This window comes from Triturus cristatus, chromosome 6, assembly GCF_964204655.1.
Source record: "Triturus cristatus chromosome 6, aTriCri1.1, whole genome shotgun sequence".
Taxonomy (NCBI): domain Eukaryota; kingdom Metazoa; phylum Chordata; class Amphibia; order Caudata; family Salamandridae; genus Triturus; species Triturus cristatus.
This window is the reverse complement of record NC_140589.1, coordinates 1,181,950,140-1,181,971,759: the sequence shown is the minus strand read 5'-3', so window position 1 is coordinate 1,181,971,759 and position 21,620 is coordinate 1,181,950,140.

The following is a 21,620-nucleotide window of genomic DNA, read 5'->3' as shown; positions in this document are numbered from 1 at the left end:
AGTTTTACCACAGCGTTTTGGAGACAAACAGCGACCATGTGCATATTTTTCAGCTACGTTAGGTCCGGTAGCTAAAGCATTGCCTAGTTGTCTTAAAGCAACAGCAGCAGCAGCAATTTCTATTCGACAGTCTGCTGGAGTAGTGTTAGACAACACACTTATTGTTATGGTGCCGCATGCAGTGGATACCTTACTAAACCGAACAAAAACACAGCATCTTACGAGTGCACGTTTATCTGGATATGAGTTGACACTTTTGGCTGGTCATGTGCACATCAAACGATGTAACACTTTAAGTCCAGCTACTTTGTTGCCTCTTCCAGTAGATAAAAATGATGAAAAACAACATGATTGTTTCCTCCGTACTGAGGAAGAGACAAAAGGAAGAATTGACTTGAAAGATACGCCACTAGAAAATCCAGATGGAATTCTATGGGTGGATGGATCTTGCTTTAAGCTTCCTAATGGAGATACAGTCTCAGCCTATGCTGTTACTACTTTACATACAGTTGTGGAAACAGCCCGTATCAGACACAATTCAGCTCAAGCAGCAGAACTGATAGCTTTGACAAGAGCATGTGTGTTGTCAAAAGGAAAGAGAGTGAATGTGTATACTGACAGTCAGTACGCCTTCGGTGTGGCGTTCAATTTTGGGAGTCTTTGGAAAGAGACGGGATTTCTTATTTCACATGGCACTAAAATACAACATGGTCAGTTGGTGACTGATCTTCTTGAGTCACTTTCTTTACCTGCCCAGATTGCAACTGTGAAGTGTAGTGCACACAAGAAGATTACAGATGATGTTGGTCGAGGAAATGCGTTTGCAGACGAAGTAGCGAAAAAGACAGCGAGAGATGCTACAAGTCGAATGTATGTTGCAGGTCCTGCGAATTGGGTTAGAGGGAGAGGAATGTATGAGGATACAGTGGAAAGTGTAAGGTCGATTCAGGAAGAGGCTACAGAGAAAAATTGAGCAAGTGGAAAGAAAGTACAGGAATGTTAGATGAGATGGGATGTTTGATGGAATTATCTGAGCACCAACGTTGGCTGTTACCAGAAGCCTATGTACTCCCAGTAGTTACTATGGCGCATGGTCCAGCCCACTTAAGTGCGAAAGGTATATGCAAGCTTCTGGCTCCAGTGTGGCAAAATGAAGGAATCCCAAAGTGTGCAGACAATGTAGTGAAACATTGTATTGTTTGTTTGATGAACAATCCAGGAAAGGGAACCCCAACTCCAGCGGGTCATTTTGCTCCTCCGACATATCCATTTGAAGTGTTGCAGATCGACTACATTCATATGGAACGATGCAACACCCTCAAATATGTTCTGGTGGTAGGATGCGCTTTTTCTAGGTGGATAGAAGCATACCCTCTAAAAGACAATACAGCCTTATCCACAGATAAAGTTCTACTAAAAGAATTCTTTCCCAGGTTTGGTTTGCCGCGCATTGTCTGGAGTGACAATGGAAGTGAATTTGTGGGCCAAGTCATGCAAAAAGTTTGTGCGGGTCTTGGTATCAAGCAAAAGTTTCATGCGGCAAACCATCCACAATCAGCGGGTTTAGTGGAATGCAACAATGGAACCTTGAAACTAAAGCTAGCTAAAGTGCAAGCTAGTACAGGACTTAATTGGCCCGATGCTTTACCATTAGCTCTTCTATCCACCAGAACTGCTGTACACTCTCGTTTGGGACTTAGCCCTTACGAAGTGGTGTTTGGACGCCCAGCTAATATATGGGGAGTCCCTCGCCCCAAGAAATACTCAGACTTGCCATATCCAATGTTGATTGATTACTTGCATGAACTTACAACTAAATTGCGTGTTCTCCATCAACAGGTTCAGAGTGCTTTGCCGGAGGCCTCCACAGACCCAGGTCATTCCATCCGACCAGGTGACTGGGTCTGCACAAAGAATTTCCAAAGGACGAAAAATTTGGAGCCCACGAGAACAGCAGTAAAGGTCGAAGGAAAGAAAAATTAGATTCACGGCATGCATTGTAAGAAAGTGCCTTTGCCCCTACCCTTTGATCAATGGATGCATAAAGGCATTAGTGACTCTGAGAGCGAGAAGGTTCCACGATTTGTACCTTTCAGTGATGCACGCCTGAATGGAACATTGTCTGAGAAAGAGGACGATGATATTCTACAAGAAGCAATAACACCACATCATCGCTTGAATATGACAAATCCAAGAACATTGTTCCGAGACCAAACTGTACCAGATAAGGAACACTATAACCTAAGACCTAGACTGAAGAACACTTAAGATTTTTTTCTCTCCTATGTAGTATTCTATCTCGGTTGCAGGGTCACGGTAGGAGTCTTAGTTGTGACCTGAGTAGTGGCAATAGGCCCGCAGGACTTGCAGTCTCATAGGACGGCAGATAATCATAATTAAGTGATTGAGGAAGATTGCCGTGAGCATCCATTAGAAAGATGGAAACTACATTAGGGAAAAGAGAGAGAAAGGATAAAATAAAGAAAGAATTATGTAAATTAATGTACAATCGTTTTAGTATAACCTTGTGTATCATTATATTATTGTGTATTCTTTTGGCGTGTATAAGTTGGATTATTTACTCTCTGCAGCGAAAAGTTGTCTCTCCTTCTACCTCTTTGTCTTCTTCTACTGTCTCTCCACATCTATTTCATACCCTTCCTCAACATGAACTCATTAGAAGAACCGAGTATTACAACAATTCATTTGTCCAGTTATTACATCAACACCAATTAGTGATCAATACAACTGACTGTTGGGTGTGTGGACTTATGCCACATAGCACAGAGAAAGGGATGCCGTATTTAGTTCTTCCGTTTTCTTATGAGGGTTCCGCTTGGGCTTATTTTGTTAGCTTCTCCAATGCCTACCAAAGCAAATTCAGACGACCCATTAGTTCATATATTGGTGGTCCGGATTTCAGTCATAGTTCACTGATAAAGGGAATGGTAGCTATGGCTAAAATCATGGAGAATAGTAAGATTTCCATTGACGAAAGAAAAGCGTACACCAACTGGAACGTCACCCATTATGTCACTAGCCTTAGTGATAAAGTTAAACAAGGAAAATCGCCACCAATTTGGACTATTCCACATCAGGGAAATTTCTGTCTGCAAATTACTAGTCTGTCTACTGATACCATACAAAGAAACAACTGTACCCACACATATATCTACTCCTCTCAGAACTCGCCTCCTCTAGTACCATTCCAAGGCACGTATTTTATCTGCCACGATTGGGCTTACACGTGGTTGCCAACAGGTTTTTCTGGTACCTGTTATATAGCTTTCCTTCTTCCCCCTACATACACAGCTTCTGCAAATCATCATCGAAACAGATATGGCAGAGGGATTATTGACTCAAAAGACACAGCAGGACAAGAGGGAGGAGATTTCCTCAAAGGAATTCTTCCTTTTTGGGGTCCGATGGCCAACAGTAGAAATATAAGGCAACTGGTTTGTGTCATAGAAATCACTATAGACATCACTGTAGGAGCCTTAAGTAATATCACGGCAGAACTACAAGCAGATCGTCTTATGACGTTACAAAACGAGTTGCCGTAGATTTTGTTATTGCGGATAGTGGTGGAGTATGCAAATTGATCGGGTCAAGTTGCTGTATTTTCATACCTGATGACGCTCCGACAGTATACCAAGCTATCTCTAAGTTACATATAATCTCTGAGTCAATTCACCAAGACGAAGGATATTGGTCATTATTGGAGTGGTTTTGGGGACTACTGTCCAAATGGGGTTGGAAGGTATTGACGTTCCTTGGAGTAGTTTTGACCATCATTTTCTCTTGTTGCCTTTGTATGCACTGTGGTCCCGCCGTCTGCGACCTGTGTGCTATTATGTGCATCCCTACACCCAAACCACAAGTAACAGAGAATATTAGAATGATGTTACAGCAACAGCTCGATGACCTCATGGCCATCGACATTGACTCAGACTAACGTGAGTCTATGTATCTTGCCTGAGTTCTGGCAAAAGGAGGGTCTGAGGAAATTCGATTTTCGATCGTGATCGAATTGACCCGCCATTTTGTGCTCCGCCGCCATTTTGTGTTGCCCTCACTCAGGCATCACGGCGAACATAGTCTTTTCTGCTTTTTCTGCAGCTTCGTGTCGAAATAAGCCTTCTGCCTCTATTTACAAAGCTGATGTTCGCACTGGCCGAGTACACTAATCCCTGTCTGGTTTTCTTAATCCCTGTCTCAACTATCTGTTGGTTCACACTATTCTCTTCTTTATCTTATCGTCTGGCCTTCGCTGTCTTCTGCTCGTATTCTCTATCGTTTCACAACTGTCCTCCAAAGCACACAAATGTATCTCGTCACCTGCGAGTCGACCACAGACCTGTTAATGAATTAGTTTATGGGGAGGGGTGGCAAACACAGTTGTAGGAGAGGCTCTTCGAGTTACCCGATACTTTGTTTTCAAACCTTTCCTATTGGTTCTGATATGTTTTCCAACTTTTCCTTTTGGTTCTTTCTATCTGCTTTAGGTGTGTTCTTGGTTTATGTATATTTCACATATGACCCATATAAGATTGTGTGCCACGGAGTGAAGTGGCAGTCTCCTAAGAACATACCGTGTGTACTTCTAGGACAACTGTACTAGCTGCAGCTAATAAAATCTGATCTTTTACGCCGATGGAGTGTCCCCGTGTCTCTGTGTAGCTGAGCAGGAGAACCCAGGAGATTAAGGCGTACCCTGCGCCGCCGGACCCAAAAGGTTCTGGTTCTTCAACTGGCGCCCAACATGGAGCAGCTTCAGAGGTAGTGGTTCTGCCTGAAGGTCGTGAGGAACCCCGCAAGAAAATTCTGGAGGAATCGCGAGCCACATTAAGCGACCCCTGTATTTTGAAAGTGGTCCGAAGGTGAGCAGGAGAACCCAGGAGATTAAGGCGTACCCTGCACCGCCGGACCCAAAAGGTTCTGGATCTTCAGGGTGTCGTCGGCGTAGGAGATGCTGTTGAGGTTGTGTTGTCGTGCGACGTGGGCGAGGGGGGCCATGTAGATATTGAACAGTGTCGGGCTGAGGGAGGATCCCTGTGGGACGCCGCAGATGATCACTTTTATGGGTCATGATGGAGTGGGTAGTACAAAATGTTGTATACCTCCCGATTCTGCACGCCTATACTAATTAGAATAATCTATTAATTATAATATTATTAATGTGTTTGCATGATGTTTAATCAACATTACTAATGTACGAAATACACGTGGGATTTGCATTTTGCATGGCTAAATAATTGTTATTACTAAAATACGTACGCATACTAACAGTGGGAAAATTGAATATCGCATGATATATGTTGCTTTTGTGATGTTTCCGTAATGTCGCACCAGATTACATCAATGGGTGAATATGAATGCTTTAAATGTCGCTATACGCTAGATAATTACAAGCACATAGGGGAATTAGTGAGGGTTTAACATTTTATTCATTATTTCTATGTATTAATTACTCTTTTGTGTTTGTTTTGCTTAAGTTGTCCTTTGGGCCTAAAGTAAAGATGGCCGCCGACGTATCTCGACGCGATGGCCACCATTCCACGAGGTTTCGGGCGAAGTGCTCCTGCGCTACAACATGTTCCTATGGCCTCGACATGACCCTGCTCTCACTGTACTCAAGCAAGGCCACAGTGGGAAGCCCGCCAAGTACACTAACAATGGACAGACACAAGGAATCGGATGGATCATGTATAATGACATAACCTCCTGAACTGTGTGAAACCTCATCGACCAATGGGAGAAGCTCAAATTCTGTAAAATGTAACATCTTGACATTACTTTTATTATAAAAATGACGGTAGCATAGAGAGAAAAAGCTTCCCTTATATCTTTTCCTTTTGCTAACGGTGACGCTACGTGACTACTGCGTTCCTGAATCTTTGACAGACTGAATTGCTGCCCATTTCTTTGATGAATTGAGGACTTCCTAAAATCTATGGGCACTGATAGATACTTGCACGTCTCTGGTCCTTGACCATCCTTGGGACTGTAGCGTGCTGCATGAAGAACTTTTGATTTTCCGACTTATTGACGACTAAATTTGATCAATTAGAGGACGATCAATAGCAAGATTAGGTAAATATGATGTTCTGTGGTTTAATAAAATGTAATAGATGGAACTAAATCCTTGCGATAATTAGATAAACAAATATTTATTAACAAGAAAATGCGTTTTGTCATTTATTGAGGGAGGTAAAGATCAAGATATTAAATGTGTTTTAGCTGGTCTAAATCACCTTACTAATCCAACTAAATGATCCATTGATCACGTGGGAGGAGTATTTTGAGATTTAGGACTAAGATCTGTAGGGGTAAGGACATTAGTGTATAAATGTGTAAATACATTTATTTCAATAGGTTATAAGGTATTCCTCTCATGTCAGCGCTTGGAACATTCATCTCTCCTGTAAGTGCAAGCCAGTGAGAAGTGAAGTGTGAATGTTGGTGTTATGGGCCCCACCAATGATTGTAGGAGTGAATGTGTTAATATGACATTTGGTCTGTGACGAAGGGAGGATATTTGGTACAGGGTTTTTGTCCTGATTCCCGTTACCCAGGTTCCGCGCTGCAACAGTTTTTCTGGTAGCAGAGTGATGGTTTTTATTGTTTTGGTTTGGTGATTATTGCCTGTAAATAGCTTATTGATTATTGGAAAGTATTGGTTTATGTATTAACACTCTGTTGAGTCGCGTCAGGTTCTATGTTGTTTGCACGGCTTCTGGGAAGTAGCAAGTCGGGAGTTTGTAAAGGTTCCGTAGTAGAGCAGAGGTAAGCGTTGCTCTTGGGAAAGACGGAATTGTTGTTGCCCTGTAGGTACACAGGGGAAACGTGTAACAATTGAAGTTGCAGGATGCATTGTCTGGGTTCGATTCAGTGACATCGTTGTGTGTTGCCATTAGAAATATCTCATGTATGAAAGAAATGTATGGTAGCGAAGGTCACCTGTGACATTTTGGTCTTAGGTACCAGGAGTCCAGAAGGAGCTCTGATAACGCTTATCACTAGAAAGGTAACAGGTGTTCCCTAAGCTTGCTAGAAGGATAAAGTAGAGGGAAGTGCTACTTTATTAACGTATGTCATAATTCTGTAGTAGGACAGACAGTTCGCTGTTCTCGGGAAAGACAGAATTCTGTGTGAATGAACTACGTTTTTCTGTGTGAAAGTATGTGAATGAGAAGGCATTCGGGTTAATTGTGAAACTCTGGTTTTATTTCTCAGGAGCATTGGGTCTCCAACTAGTTGTCTTAATTCTGGAGAAACAGTTAGCTAATGCTTGCTAGAAGGGTAAGATAGAGGGATGTGCTACTTTATCAACGGAAGTAACGATTCCGTAGTAAGGCAGAGGTAAGCGCTGCTCTCGGGAAAGACGGAATTCTTGTGAGAAAGGTCATTAACTATTCTTTGGTTAGCGAAGCAGACAATGGTGTCGTTTTTATGTCGTTACTGACAGATTTTGAGTAAAAGAGAATGTAAAGAAAAAGTTACCAATAAATTTTGTAGAGGAGGGGTCAGCAGGACCAGGAGCTGCGACAGTGAGAAAAAGCTGACGTCAGAAAAGTCGCGCTGGGATTGGCTAGTCAGTGAGAAACGTAGACGCCCCTGATTGATGTATTAGTGCATGCCGCGCTAGGAGTGGAGAATTACAGGTTGACGTAGACGCTGCTGATTGGTGCGTAAGTATGAGACGCGCTGGGATTGGAGAATTGAAGAGGTGACGTTGACGCTCCGGATTGGTGCGTTGGTGTGAGTTGCTCCACGATTGGTTAAAATAACAAAACAGTCATAAGGAAAAGATTAGCGATACACGAAAGACAAAATGATGTATTACGATCCACCTGAAAAGGAGAGAAAGTCCTGGTTTGGGAAAATCAAGAAATTGTTTAAAAAGAACAAACCGATTGTGATTAGGGAGGGACAGTTGCTTCCCCCACCGAAAACCCCTGCATCCTTTATGGTTGTGAAATATGGATATCATACTTCTATTTGGTTAGATAATTGGGTGAAATATAAAAAGAATGACGGAGTCTTAGCATTTCCAGAGCATGGTTCGTTTAATTTAGCGTTTTTAAAGAATTTGAGAGAGAAAATGATGAATCTAGACCCAAGACCTAGACCAACACAGTTTGAAGAACTGACAGAATGGGAAGATGGGATGCATGACAGAGAAAGACAGAGGAGTGGCGGAAGGTATAAGTACATGTTTGGTAGATATGGGCATGACACTCCTGATGAGAGAATGAGAAGGTGGCGAAATGCAAGTATGACTGAAGGTCCGTTTCCTGTGAGAACTGTTGAAGAAGGTGGAGATAGAAAATGTACGGAAAAGAGACATAATATAGAATCAGGAAGGTATGGAGTGCATGAATCGGAGGATAATGTTCTTGATGACATGTTTTATAAAAATCCACCTCCGTATCAACCAGAATCTGAAATGTTGACACCAAGTGCCCCAATGAGAGAAACTTTGCGAATCATTAAGACTGAACCAGCACCCCAAGAATTAGGGAAAAATAATTCTATAAGAGAGATAGAGAGAAAATCAGATGATAAAGTGAGTGGTGAAAATTCAGCAGAATTTGCAAAAAAAAGAATTAACTGAAAAGATAAGACAATTGACAAAAATTTAGAGGCTGTAACTGTTCCATTGACTATAGGCCCTGTTATGCCTATTTTTGATAAACAGAAAGATAGTGAACATTGTTTAACGGTACCTTATAACAGTAATAAACAGACCGAGAAGCCAAAGCAGAGCCTAAATGAAAATCCATGGAGACAGACAATGAGTACGATTGAGCCAAATGTTTCGAATAACCCATTTCAAGGTTCAAATATAGCAGAAAGACATACAATGACAATGGAATCAGTATTACGGACACAAAGGGACTTAGAACTAAGTAATGTAGAGAGACCTGTAGGCCCAACTTCAGAGGAATTGAGCGAATGGTTGAGAAGTTTGCAGAGAAAAGACAAAGAATCCCAATCAATAGATGTGGCTAAATTACGAATGGTACTAGAAGAGTTAATAGTAGGAACTATCCCCACAGAGAAGTTAAAAACTTATCAGGATGAGGAATTACTGTTTCTGTGCAAGAGTGTAACATGGAGAGCAAAAATTCTGCATGAAAGATTAGAAGAAGTAGCAAATGAAATGGGTATAGATATTGAAAAGGTGAAGGCTTTACAAAAATCATATCAAATTGATTTTACTGAAAAAGATATTGAAAATTTGAATACCTCAGGATGAATAGGTCAGATTAAGGAAATAATTATCCTGTTGAGAAAATGGGGAGATGTGGATAAATGGAGAAGCAGGTGGTATCGAAAACGAGATGATGCCTCAGATAAAACTTTTGCAGCTTTCCCTGTAAGAGAAAAAGAAAAGGTAGTAACAGAATGCCCCATGAGAGAAATTCCAGGAGGAGGATATGTACATGTTCCATGGACTAGACAAGATATTTTGTCATTTACAAATGATTTCCCTCGACTACGCAAAAAGTCCGTCGAGTGGTATAGCCAAGTGGACAGATTTGTGAAATTATCTAAAGTATTATGGATTGATCTGAATAGTTTGTTTGACATAATAGTACCAGCAGATTTATTGACAGAATTTAAGTTGATGATAAACTGGCCTACAAAAGGAATACCCTAGGGATCCAAAGACAGGAGCCCCTGATCCTGAGGTAATGAAGAAATACGAACAGGTTATTGCCTTTCTGAAAAATAAAGTACCTCCCAAAGAAACTGATTGGGTAAAAATTGACAGAACTCATCAGGAGAGTAAAGAGTCGGTGCATGCGTACTACGAGAGATTAATTTTGGCCTTTAAACAGTTCAGTGGTGATGAGAATTTGAGTGAAAAGGATTTGAGTCATTTTGTGTACAGATTTGTATATGGTTTACGTCCAGAAATTAGTGAAATGATCAAACAACATACTGTAGATTGGCAAAACAAGAAAATAGATGAAGTATTGAGACATGCAAAATATTTCACCGATGAGATTGAAGCAAAAAAGCTTAAATTAAAAGAGAAAGCTAGGTGGGCACAAGTGAAAGTGGCGGAAAGACAGGAAGCTCAGTTAGCGGAACAAGCGAACAATACAGGCCCCAGAAAATTCACTCCTGGGAAAGGTAAGGGAAATTTTAATATAGAAGAAGCCAAAAAGAAATTCCCATGTCATAATTGCGGTAGAGTAGGGCATTGGAAATCCAAGTGTAAATTTCCCCCAAGTACTAATAATGAAAATGCATCATTGAATCCACAGGTGCAGAATGAGGTGAGTGGTCAACCGCAGCGACAGCAGCAGGTTGTTACCCAGCAGAATCAGGTGCCAAAACCGCCTTTTCCACAAAGCAAAAACTCACAGAAATACAGTAATGAGACAGGATTCTACAACGAAGAACAGGTAACCAAACTGCCGCGCGCTAGCGCTGTTTCGCAGTATTGGCTACAACGCGATGAGAGCGATTCAGAAGAAGGTTATTGACGGTGCCGAAGGGAGGAAGAAGAGTACGTAGTTGGCGCAACTCTGGAAGTAGACCAGACAGGCCCATTTGTGGATGGAAAAATAAATAATGAAAGTATTACTTTCCCAGTCGATACTGGTGCTACTCGATCAACTGTTCGGTCAGCTGATGTTAAGAATCTTCCTCTCTCGGATGAAACAATCCAAGTAGTTGGTGTATCCAACAGACAGATTAAAACTTGTCTGACAGAACCAGTGAAAGTTAGCATAGGGAAATTTTCTGAAATGCACCGCTTTGTTGTGTGCGATATAAGTCCTGTGAATTTGTTAGGTAGGGATTTGCTGTGCAAAATGAATTGCACTATTTTCTGTACCCCTGATAGTATAGCAATTGAGACCCCTGATGAAGATGTGCTGTATAAGATGACTATGGCAAACGGGGAAACTGAGGTTACTGAAGCCTATGCTGTATTTAACCCTGATGAATTACCCAAAGAACTGAAACAGACTGTAAAGGCAGAAGTCTGGGATTTCACGGGAGAAGATGTGGGATTGATGAGAAATGTGGACCCAGTAAGAATAACAGTGAAGGAAAGAATAAGCTATCCAAATGTCCCTCAATATAAACTGACACCTGAGACAATTGAAGGAGTTACTCCAATAATTGAGAAAATGATAAAACAAGGCATTTTGAGAGAAATAATGAGTAGTCCATGTAATTCCCCGATTATGGGACTGAAAAAGCCTAATGGAAAGTTCAGGATAGTGCAAGATTTGAGAAAGATAAACAACATCGCTGTGTTGTGTTGTCCTATTGTACCAAATCCATCTGTGATTTTGTATCAGATTCCCCATGATGCAGAATAGTACACTGTGGTTGATTTATGCCATGCTTTCTTTTCCATTCCATTGCACCATGACAGCCAGCAAATTTTTGCGTTTCGTTTTTGCAAACGTATTTTGGCTTGGTGCCGAATTCCACATTGGTATACAGAAAGCCCCTCAATATTTAATCAGATATTGAAGAAATCCTTAGAAAGTCTAGAGATGCCTGAAAATTCAGTGTTAGTACAATATATCGACGACCTTCTTGTGGCGTCGAAGACTCGTGAAGCTTGTGTAATGGACACAATAGCCTTGCTGAATCATCTGGCTGATGGAGGACTTAAAGTGTCACCATCAAAGTTACAATTTTGCCAAAAGGAAGTAAATTATTTAGGCCATAACATTGAAAAAGGACTGAGGAAAATAACAATGGACAGAATCAGGATCACAAAAGGAATGAGAGCCCCAATAACGCAAAGAGAGGTGAGAATGTTTCTTGGAATGGTTGGATACTGTCGCCAATGGATAAGCAATTTCTCCCTGATTGCAAAGCCCTTGGTACGCTTGACAAGAAGTGATGTGAGAGATCCCATTGATTTGAACAAAGAGGAATTGGCAGCATTTAAACGATTGAGAGATGGTTTGTGTGAAGCATTAGGAATGCCTGATTATGAGAAGGAGCTCGAGTTGTATTGCAGTGAGAGGAATGGATGTGCATGTCATGGCCAGGCTGGGGTCGCTAGTACACGCATGAGAGGTATACACTGCCCGTGAACCACAATACCCACTACCCCTTGAGACCGCCAATAGAATCGAGTATTTAAGCTCCACCTTCATAGAACTCGAGGCTTGCCACTCGAGCTAATCCCCGGTCCCTGCGAGCCTTACCGTACCTGAACTCGTCCAGTACTTTGGTGCTTGGTTCTACGGCCGCCATCATCACCGGAGACTCCTCGTTGCATATCCCGCTATGCGCAGACTGTTCTCCGCCCAGGAGCGGTGTTTCGTGACTTCCTGAAGCCTCACTGGGAATCTCAGGGGCGTGCCAGGAAGTGTGTATCGGAGCGAATCAGCTCAGAATGGTTTCCAGGCTCCAGCGTGCTCCGTGACACAGAGAGGAGTACACGGACAACGAAAGACCCAGCAGCCACCCGACGCCTGTGCCGCACCTTCTTGGTTGTTGGGATTCATAAGTTTCCACTGTTAGGAAGACGCATTGGACAATTGCGTGTTCCTCTGCCGGCACAGGGAAAGGCGGTTCCTTTATTTCTCTGCAACCACGTCAAGCCTTCCTCAGTAGCTACGAGGAGGAGGCTCGACGCCTGTGCAGCACTTTCTTTATGTTTGGGATTTTTCAGTGTTCACCTTCACGGAGACGCCTGGGGCAATTGCGTGTTCCCACAGCCGTCACAAGGAAAGGTGGTTCCTCCAGTTCTCTGCAACATATCAGGGGGAGCAGTTCCATTTCGGACCACAAGCACGAGCTGGAGAACTCAGCAAAAGAGGATTATCTGCAGTAAGATAAGTACCTCGTTCAGATCCAAGACTGTGGTGTTATTTTGTTTTCTTTATTTTTCTCTGTTGTGCCTTTTTACATGAGAAGCACCGCTAGCATTCTAGTAAGTACATGACACTTAGGGGGTATAGGGGCATTACGGATAGGAAGGGGGAGAACTCTAACGTGTCTCTTGCATTCCCATTTACAGGGCAGTTGGGGTGAGTTATAGAAGAGAGAGGTCTACATCTTCTGATTACATCCCTATTCTGGGCCTTGCTGCGGCAACGTTATTGTTTCCTTTGTCCCTTTTTTCCCTTTCCCCTCTGGAAGGGCTGTCTGAGGAGGGTACAATATATCTACTCCTAGACAGTCCTCTATAGTGGAAGGGATTAACTCTCGTCCTCCATCGTTTCTGCTGTACCCGGCTGTAAGTTTAGTGTTAACCATCCTCTTTGTCTGACAGTGCACTTTCTGTATTAATACAGAAGCATGGAAAACTGAGGAGACCAATTGCATATTTTTCATCAATGCTAGACCCAGTAGCTGTAGCCTTACCTGGGTGCTTGAAAGCAGTGGCTGCTACCTGTCGGAGTTTGGAACAGAGTGAAGGAATTGTGATGGGATATCCTGTGAAAGTGTTTGTACCTCATGATGTGGCAATCCTTTTAACAAGGAGTCACACTCAGTACATGACACATAGTCGGCTGACTAAGTATGAGAAAGTCATATTAGGTGCAACGAATGTGAGTCTTGTGAGATGCTTGAATGTGAATCCTTCAACGTTGTTGCCTGATGCTGAGAATGTGGAAGTCAGAGATGAAGCGGATCATGATTGTTTGGATGTACTCGACTTCTGTACCAAACCACGTCCGGACATAAAAGATGTACCTTTGCCAGAAAGTGATTTTGTGATGTTTGTAGATAGTTCCTGCCTGAGAACAGATGATGGAATGTTGAGTGCAGCATATGCAGTATGCACGGTTGCAGTGGTAATGGAAGCATCCTACCTGAAAGGAGTAAGATCAGCCCAAGTTGCTGAGCTTGTTGCTTTGACTAGAGCATGCAAGATTGGAAGGAGAGTGACTGTGATAACTGATAGTCAGTATGGATTTGGTGTGGTGCATGACTTTGGCCAAATATGGCTACAGAGAGGATTTTTGACATCAAGTGGAACTCCCATTAAGAATGCTGAAGTGGTTGGAAAATTGCTTGAGGCGATACAGCTGCCTAGGCAATTGGCTGTTGTGAAATGTGCTGCACATAGTCAGTCTGGCGATTACATCGCCATCGGCAACAAGTACGCCAATGATATGCCCAATACTGTGCACAAAATCAGAATTCCATCAATCGGGCGCAGGAGAAGGGAGTGACTTCTCTCACCTTAATGTTTACTAACATTGTAGGTACCTGGGAGGAATGAGGCAATTGCAGGAAGAAGCAGGAGATGAGGAAATGAAGCAGTGGGTAAAAGCAGGATGTGCACCAAGGGAAAAGGACCATGTGTGGGTCTATCGGGATGGAAGACCAGTTATGCCTGATAGCATGATGTCTGCCATGGCACGGATGCATCATGGTCAGGGACACATAGGGAGAGATGCTATGATCAGGTCATTTAAGGAGACCTGGTACAATGCAAAATTTAGACTTGTAGCAGAAAGTCTTTGTCAGAGATGCCTTATATGTCAGCAATACAACCCTGGAAGAAAGACAGTAGTGAGCCTAGGAACAATAGGTCAAGAAGGAGGGTCTTTTACCAGAATGCAAGTAGATTTCATTGAAATGCCTCCTTGTAACAGGTTGAGGTATGTTCTAGTTATGGTCTGTTTGTTTTCTAGATGGGTAGAAGCATACTCAATGAGAAGAAATGATGGAATCACTGTGGCAAAATTGCTTTTGAGGGAATTCATTCCCAGATTCGGGTTCCCAGTAACAATTGAATCAGATCGAGGAAGACATTTTCATAATGAGATCATAAAATGGATTTGTGAAGCATTGAATGTACAACAAAAACTACATTGTGCCTATCGCCCAGAGGCTTCTGGTGTGGTGGAATAAATGAATGGTACTATCAAAAATAGAATAGGAAAAATGTGTTTAGCCATGGGTATGAAATGGCCTGATGTCTTGCCTCTAGTACTCATGACTATTAGATCAATTCCAGACAGAACTACAGGGTTGAGCCCCCATGAAATCATCATGGGTAGAGCAATATGTCACGTGTTCATACCAGTCAACAAGCTGTTGCCTATAACTGATAACATGGTGTTGGATTATTGTAAAAGCCTGGCTGACGCAGTTCATTCTGTGTTTCATCAGGTTGTAGCGGATGCCACTGTTGCAGCGTGGAACATCAAATTCCCCCTTCGTCACAGACCAAATACTGCAATAACAAATTCACTCAAATACATTCATTGGTGGGGCCCATAACACCAGCACTCATACTTCATTGATCTGCTTCCCTAGAGGAATAAGTTTCCAAACGCTGACATGAAAGGAATATCTTTACCTAAACCCTAAATGCATTGAATTCTTTATTAACTCCAACCTTCTGATATTCCGCTCATTGGGTGATGAATCAGTTAGTTGTATATATGATTTAGTGATTCAATTCATTTATCTATACTCTTCTCTTATTCTAGTTTCTTCAAATAATCGACACAACACATTTATCAATTAATCAAATATTGTTTATCTAATAAAATTGCAAATTGTTAGAAATCATCATCCAAACCGCAGAACATTATATTTACCTAATCTGGCTATTAGTCGTCCTCTAAGTCAGTCAAGTCATGGAAAAATCTTTAAATTCATCAAAGTCAGGCCGCAATTCAGTCTCTCAAAGAATTAGGATAACAGCTGTCCAGCAGTGTCACCGTCTTCTCCGTCAGCATAACGTCAGGAAATGAAGTCCGTCAAAGAAGAGAGATTGATTCTAATTCACTTTTTCTACCTACTTTTAAAATGAAACTAATGTTAAAATGTATCAAGATTGAGTTTTTCGACAGTCCTCATTGGTGGATTTGGGGTCGCTCGGTAAAGTTCTCACATAGTCCGCAAGATTAAGTCATCGCACTTGCTGGTCCCGGTTTTAACCTCTTCGACGCCGATGACGGAACGGTTCCGTCATGCACGCCGGTTGGGCTGTGCTTATGACGGAACCGTTCCGTCATGGCCCCGCCCGCGCTCAGAACTTTCAGCACTGCGCGGGAATCCGCGCAGCGCTGAAGAGGTTAAAGACAGTCCATTGTTGTAGTCCTGGCGAAGCTCCCAGGGTGTCCTTGGTGGGAACATCTTCTCCTGGGGTCAGGACGAGGCCATTGTTGCTGGCGGTGACTCATGCGCACTTTACCCAAAACCTCGTGTGACAGCAGCAGTCACGTTGTATGCCTCAGTCAGCCATCTTAAGGAAGGCCCAAATGGTCAACTTAAGCAAAACAAACACAAAAACGTAATTAAAACATGGAAATGGCTAATAAAATGTTAAACCCTCACTAACTCCCCTATGTGTAAGTAATTATCTAGCATAATAGCAACATTCAAAGCGTTTATACTCACCAGTGATGCGCAACTTACAATTACATCACAAAAGCAACATATATCATGCAATATTCTAATTTTCTACCAATAGTATGCCTATATAAACAATTAGTTTAGCCATGCAAAATGCAAATCCCACGTGTAATTCTTTTGTTAATATAATTGGTAAGTCTCCACTTCAAACAAATTAATAATATTACTATTAGTTGATTATTCTGATTAATATAAACATGTAGAATGGGGGGGGTAATACAACATTTTGTACTACCCGCTCCAGCACCACCACCCTTGAAAAGAAGCAAGCTCATGATCTGAGCCCAGGGGACTGGGTAAGAATCAAAGTATACAGAAGAAGAAACTGTTTGGTTCCAAGGTGGGGAAAACCACGACAAGTGATTTTGACTACAACAACAGCTGTGAAGTGTGCTGGAATCAAGAACTGGATTCATGCAAGTCACACATTGAGAATCCCAAATCCACTGGATCACACAGAAAGAGAAATTTTGATGAAACAGAATCTAGTACTGAATCAGATGATGAAGACACAAGAACAAAAGAAAACCCTGAAAGGGGGGAATCCGAGTAAGATCTGACTTTTGTCCCAAGACGTATTTCCCTGAGGAGAAGGTTTCAGATTTCTGATACCAGCTCAGACTCAGAGACTGAACAAGGAACTCTACATTCAAGAAAAGAAAAAGTCAGTTAAAAGACAATTAAAGAAATTGCTGAGAGAGAACTTCCAGATGAAAAATTAAGAGAAATTCCACCTGAAACAACAAAATTAGATGGACAGGTGCCAGATACAGAGAGAGAGGGAAAGATTCTCGCGGAAGACCCCCGAGGAGATTCAGGGAACTCCAACATCCAGTTAGAGGAAGGGACAAGCAGTCAGCAGGAAGATTGTGTGCAGGAGACTCAAGGAGGGACAGAAGTAGGGAAAACAAAAGAAGTGGTGGAAAGAAAAGCTGTAGAAAGTAAAAAGCAAGTTGAAACAGAGTCGGAGGAAAGCGAAGACAAGTGCCAGAAGTCTTAAGAAAGAGAGCTTGGAGAACTGAAAAGAATGATAAAGGAAGTAATTGAAAAGATCAGCAAAAGACGAAGTCTGGCCAAACAAAATAAAAAGGCTGAGATATCGATTGACACGAGTAAATTCACCAAGAGCTGAACAGGTGAATGAAGTAAAAAGTCAAGAGAAATCGAAAGACAAAAAAATAGTTGTTGATGTAGCGGGTAGAACAAAATGTTGTATACCCCCCCTAATCTGCATGTTTATACTAATTAGAATAATCTTTTAATTATATTACTATTAATGTGTTTGTGTGAAGTCTAACCAACATTACTAATGTTCGAAATATACAGAGGTTTGCATTTTGTATGGCTAAAATAATTTGTAATTGACATATGTACACATACTAATACTAGAAAATTAGAATATTGCATGATATATGTTGCTTTTGTGACGTTATCGTATGTTGCACCAGATGACATCACTGGGTGAATATGAACGCTTTAAATGTCGCTATATGCTAGATAATTACAAGCACATAGGGGAATTAGTGAGGGTTTAACATTTTATTTGTTATTTCTATGTTTTAATGACTTTTTGTGTTTGCTTCGCTTAAGTTGTCCTTTGGGCCTAAAATCAAGATGGCCGCCTGACATACTCCACGCGATGGCCACCATTCCATGTGGTTTCAGGTGAGGTGCGCCTGCGCCAACCACACATACCAGTGGCCTCGACATGACCCCAGACTCGATGTACCCAAGCAAGGTCCTGACGGGATGCCTGCCAAGTGTTTCGACAAAAGACTTTTATAAAACCGGATGGAACATGTAGGATGACCTAACATCCCGAACTGTGTGAAACCTCTCCGGACGACCCCAACCGACCAATGGGATGAGCCCAAATTCTCTAAATTGTATCTTTTAGACCTTATTTCTATTGTCAGTCAGTCAGTCAGAAAAACTACAAGCCATAAAAGTTCATAAAATAGCATAGTATAATAACACAGAAAAGATAGACAAGGATAAAAACATAGTTCTGGCATTCAGTAATACATAAGATAAAAACAGAGTAGTGACAATAAATAATACAGATAAAATTACCTTAATGAGGTAATAGTTGTCTTCTAATTAGCCACATAGAAAAAAGAAATTTGGATATCACAATAACATATACGGGGGACGAATCGTATTTCAACAGCCTAAAGAGATCTCTATGATTCGTGACCCCTATATTCTTGGCAAGTTGAATTATCCATTTTCTACGGGGAATTTTATATGCCGGGCAGAAGATTATAGCATGAACCTCGGTTTCATCAGTGGCACCACACCCAGGAAAAGATTGAGTAATTGAGCCAACCCATTTATTTGTTCTTGAACGGAGGGGAAGGGACCCATATCTAAATTGTAAATATAATTTTTTGGCAATTACCGGGTGAATCAAATCTATTGCAGACTCAAATCTATAGTCAATTTTGGCCTCGAGAAAAGCCGAGGTCAAATTTGCATTATTAGCTGATCGAATGATCTGAGTCAGCTTATGTTCCTCCAAAATTTTTGCCAATGATCTTTTTGGTAGAGAGGCGCAAGTATCCTCAGGTGAGAGCCAAAGATCTTCTCTCCCTATATCCCTAAGTGATTTTTTGACATAGGCTAACCAAGGGATGACACCTGCCTTGGGTAGCAATAAGATGGACTTCAGTTCCTCCTGAAAGTTAACAAGTTCGGGAGTGCTCCACAGTCGTCGCAGTACATTACAGGTCTGGAGGCGACCATGTCCGCAATTGGTTGAATACCCAGGTCCATCCTGAGCGGCTGGATGGGGGTGCTCGTCGGAAGTGCAAATAATTGTCTAAAAAATTGATTTTCTGACTTGGTTAAAATCAAGGATGGGTTATGGCCCCATAATTCAGCGCCGTAGGCTGCCACCCCCCTAGCCTGGGTTTTATAAATCTCTACCAGAGGGCTGATTAATTTTAAGTGGCTGTTTTTAAGCATCTTTAGAATCCCCCCTGATATCTGGACAAGTTTTAAGTTTACTTTTGAGATCTGGGGAGCCCAGGTCATTTTGTTATTAAGGGTCAAGCCTAGATAATCAAAAGTGTTCACCCGTTCTAGGGGCAGGCCGTCCAGTTTTGGTATAGGAAGATTAGTGGTATCTGCATGGAACACCATGTATTTGGTCTTATTCACGTTAATGATTATGTTCCTTTTACTACAAAAGGAGGCAAAGCCATCCAGGACTCTAACCATACCCATGGGTGATCTAGATAAAAGCAGAGTATCGTCCGCAAACATAAGTGCGGGAATTTTCCTGCCTGCCAGCTTGGGGGCATCTATATCGCTTAGGGACAGAATGTCTTCAACCAGTCCATTCAAGAAGAGGGCAAAGAGGGTTGGGGCTAAAACGCAGCCCTGTCTAACTCCCTTTTCTACCTGAAATGGTTCTGTGAGTTCTCCATGGAGTCCGAACCTGACTCTAGCGAAGGTGTCTTTATGGAGTCGTTCAAATAGGTCACAGAGGTAGAGAGGTACGCCCATCCCTTTTAGCAACTCCCAGAGTTGGCTGCGGTCCACCATGTCGAAGGCAGACTTTAGATCAACAAACGTGAGGTAAAGACTGCCCCCTTCTAAGATTATACTTTTCCAGTGGATCATTTGCAGCCTGAACAATTGGTCCACAGTTGACATTCTAGCTCTAAATCCCGCCTGCAGAGGGGTCAAAATGTTAGATTCCTCCATCCAGGTTTGTAGTCTCCCTAAGAGAATGCGGGCAAAAATCTTCTGGGCGACATCTATTAGGCTAATAGGCCTATAATTAGCCGGATCAAGTGGAGAACCCTTTTTATGTATTGGTATGATCTCCGCTCCGACCCAGGTGGGTGGTAGCGGCATTCCTGCTAGAATTGCATTAAAGAGACCAAATAGATATGGGGCCCAAATGTCAGGTTCACTTTTAAAAAGATCGCCTGGGATTCTATCTAAGCCTGGGGCTTTATTGGGTTGGACTTTACTGAGGGCAACTCTAACCTCACTGAGGGTGCACATCGGGGTCAAGGCCTGGATTGGGGGTGGGCAAGGACTAGGATGGGGGAGGGGAATGACCAATAGTGGAGTCTTAGAAGCGTAGAGTTCTTTAAAATAGGTACGCCATATTTCTTGTCCTAGATTGGGTTGGAGCGCTCGAGTCGGACCAGACGTCCCAGTTTTAACTAAGTTCCAGAATGATTTTTGGTCCCTGTTCTTTAGTGCGTGGGAGATTTCCTCCCATCTGCTGATTTCCCACTCTTTTTTTGCATCGTTGATAGTTTTCTTAAAGAGAGCCCTTGCTTCCTTTATTTTAGGCTTAATACCATTTTTAAGAGTTATCAAAAGGAATAGCTTTGCTTCCCTACACGATTTATTAAACCAGGTAGGGTTCTCCCTTGTAGATTGTAAATTCCTCTTAATAGCCCGACTAAAGTGGATCTCAAGGGTGGCACATAATTCTATATGTGTCACTCCGATCAACTCAAAATCAAAATGAGCCTCTAGTGTAGTTGGTGCTCCCATTAATTTCTCCAAAAGGGGATAGATCTCAGAGTACATTGCACCGAGTTTCCTATCAGATAGGGCGATCTTCTCCCATCTAACTCTTCGGGAGCCATCAGTTGTGATCAGGGGAACTACACTAGATGGATCTATAGGCGGAAGGTGGTGGTTTGTAAGCCCCTCCAAGGTAACAGCAGTGGGATTGTGGTCACTTTCGCAGCGTTTAATGATTTGGAAGTCCAGGATCCTTGGCCAGAGTCTCGTACTAAGCATAATGTAATCGATGATGGAAGTTTGGCCATTTCTTTCAAATGTTGGATTACCTGGGTTATCTGCAGGGAACCTGCCATTGCATGCCCTTAATGAGAAAGTAAGTGTTAATTGGGTAAGTTGAAGAACCAATGGCGTCCAAGCCTTCGTGGGATAAGTATTGGAAGGCGGTATGGCCCACACTTGGTCCTCTTCCTGGGATACAGGTGAAATTAGCCCGTTCAAAGGTTCATAATGGCAGTTAAAGTCCCCACCGATTATAAGAAAATCGGTATTAATAGTGGTACTCAGAAAAACATCCAAACTAGTCAAGGTAGTGGACTCCTGGCCATAACTCACAGGACGGGAATATATGTTTATGAGGGTCAGTACCTGATTTTCCCATGTGGACATTACTAAACACATAATATCCGGTGAGTCGGTATTAATTCTCTTGGGTGCACATCCCAGGTGAGTCCGTACCCAAATGGTCATCC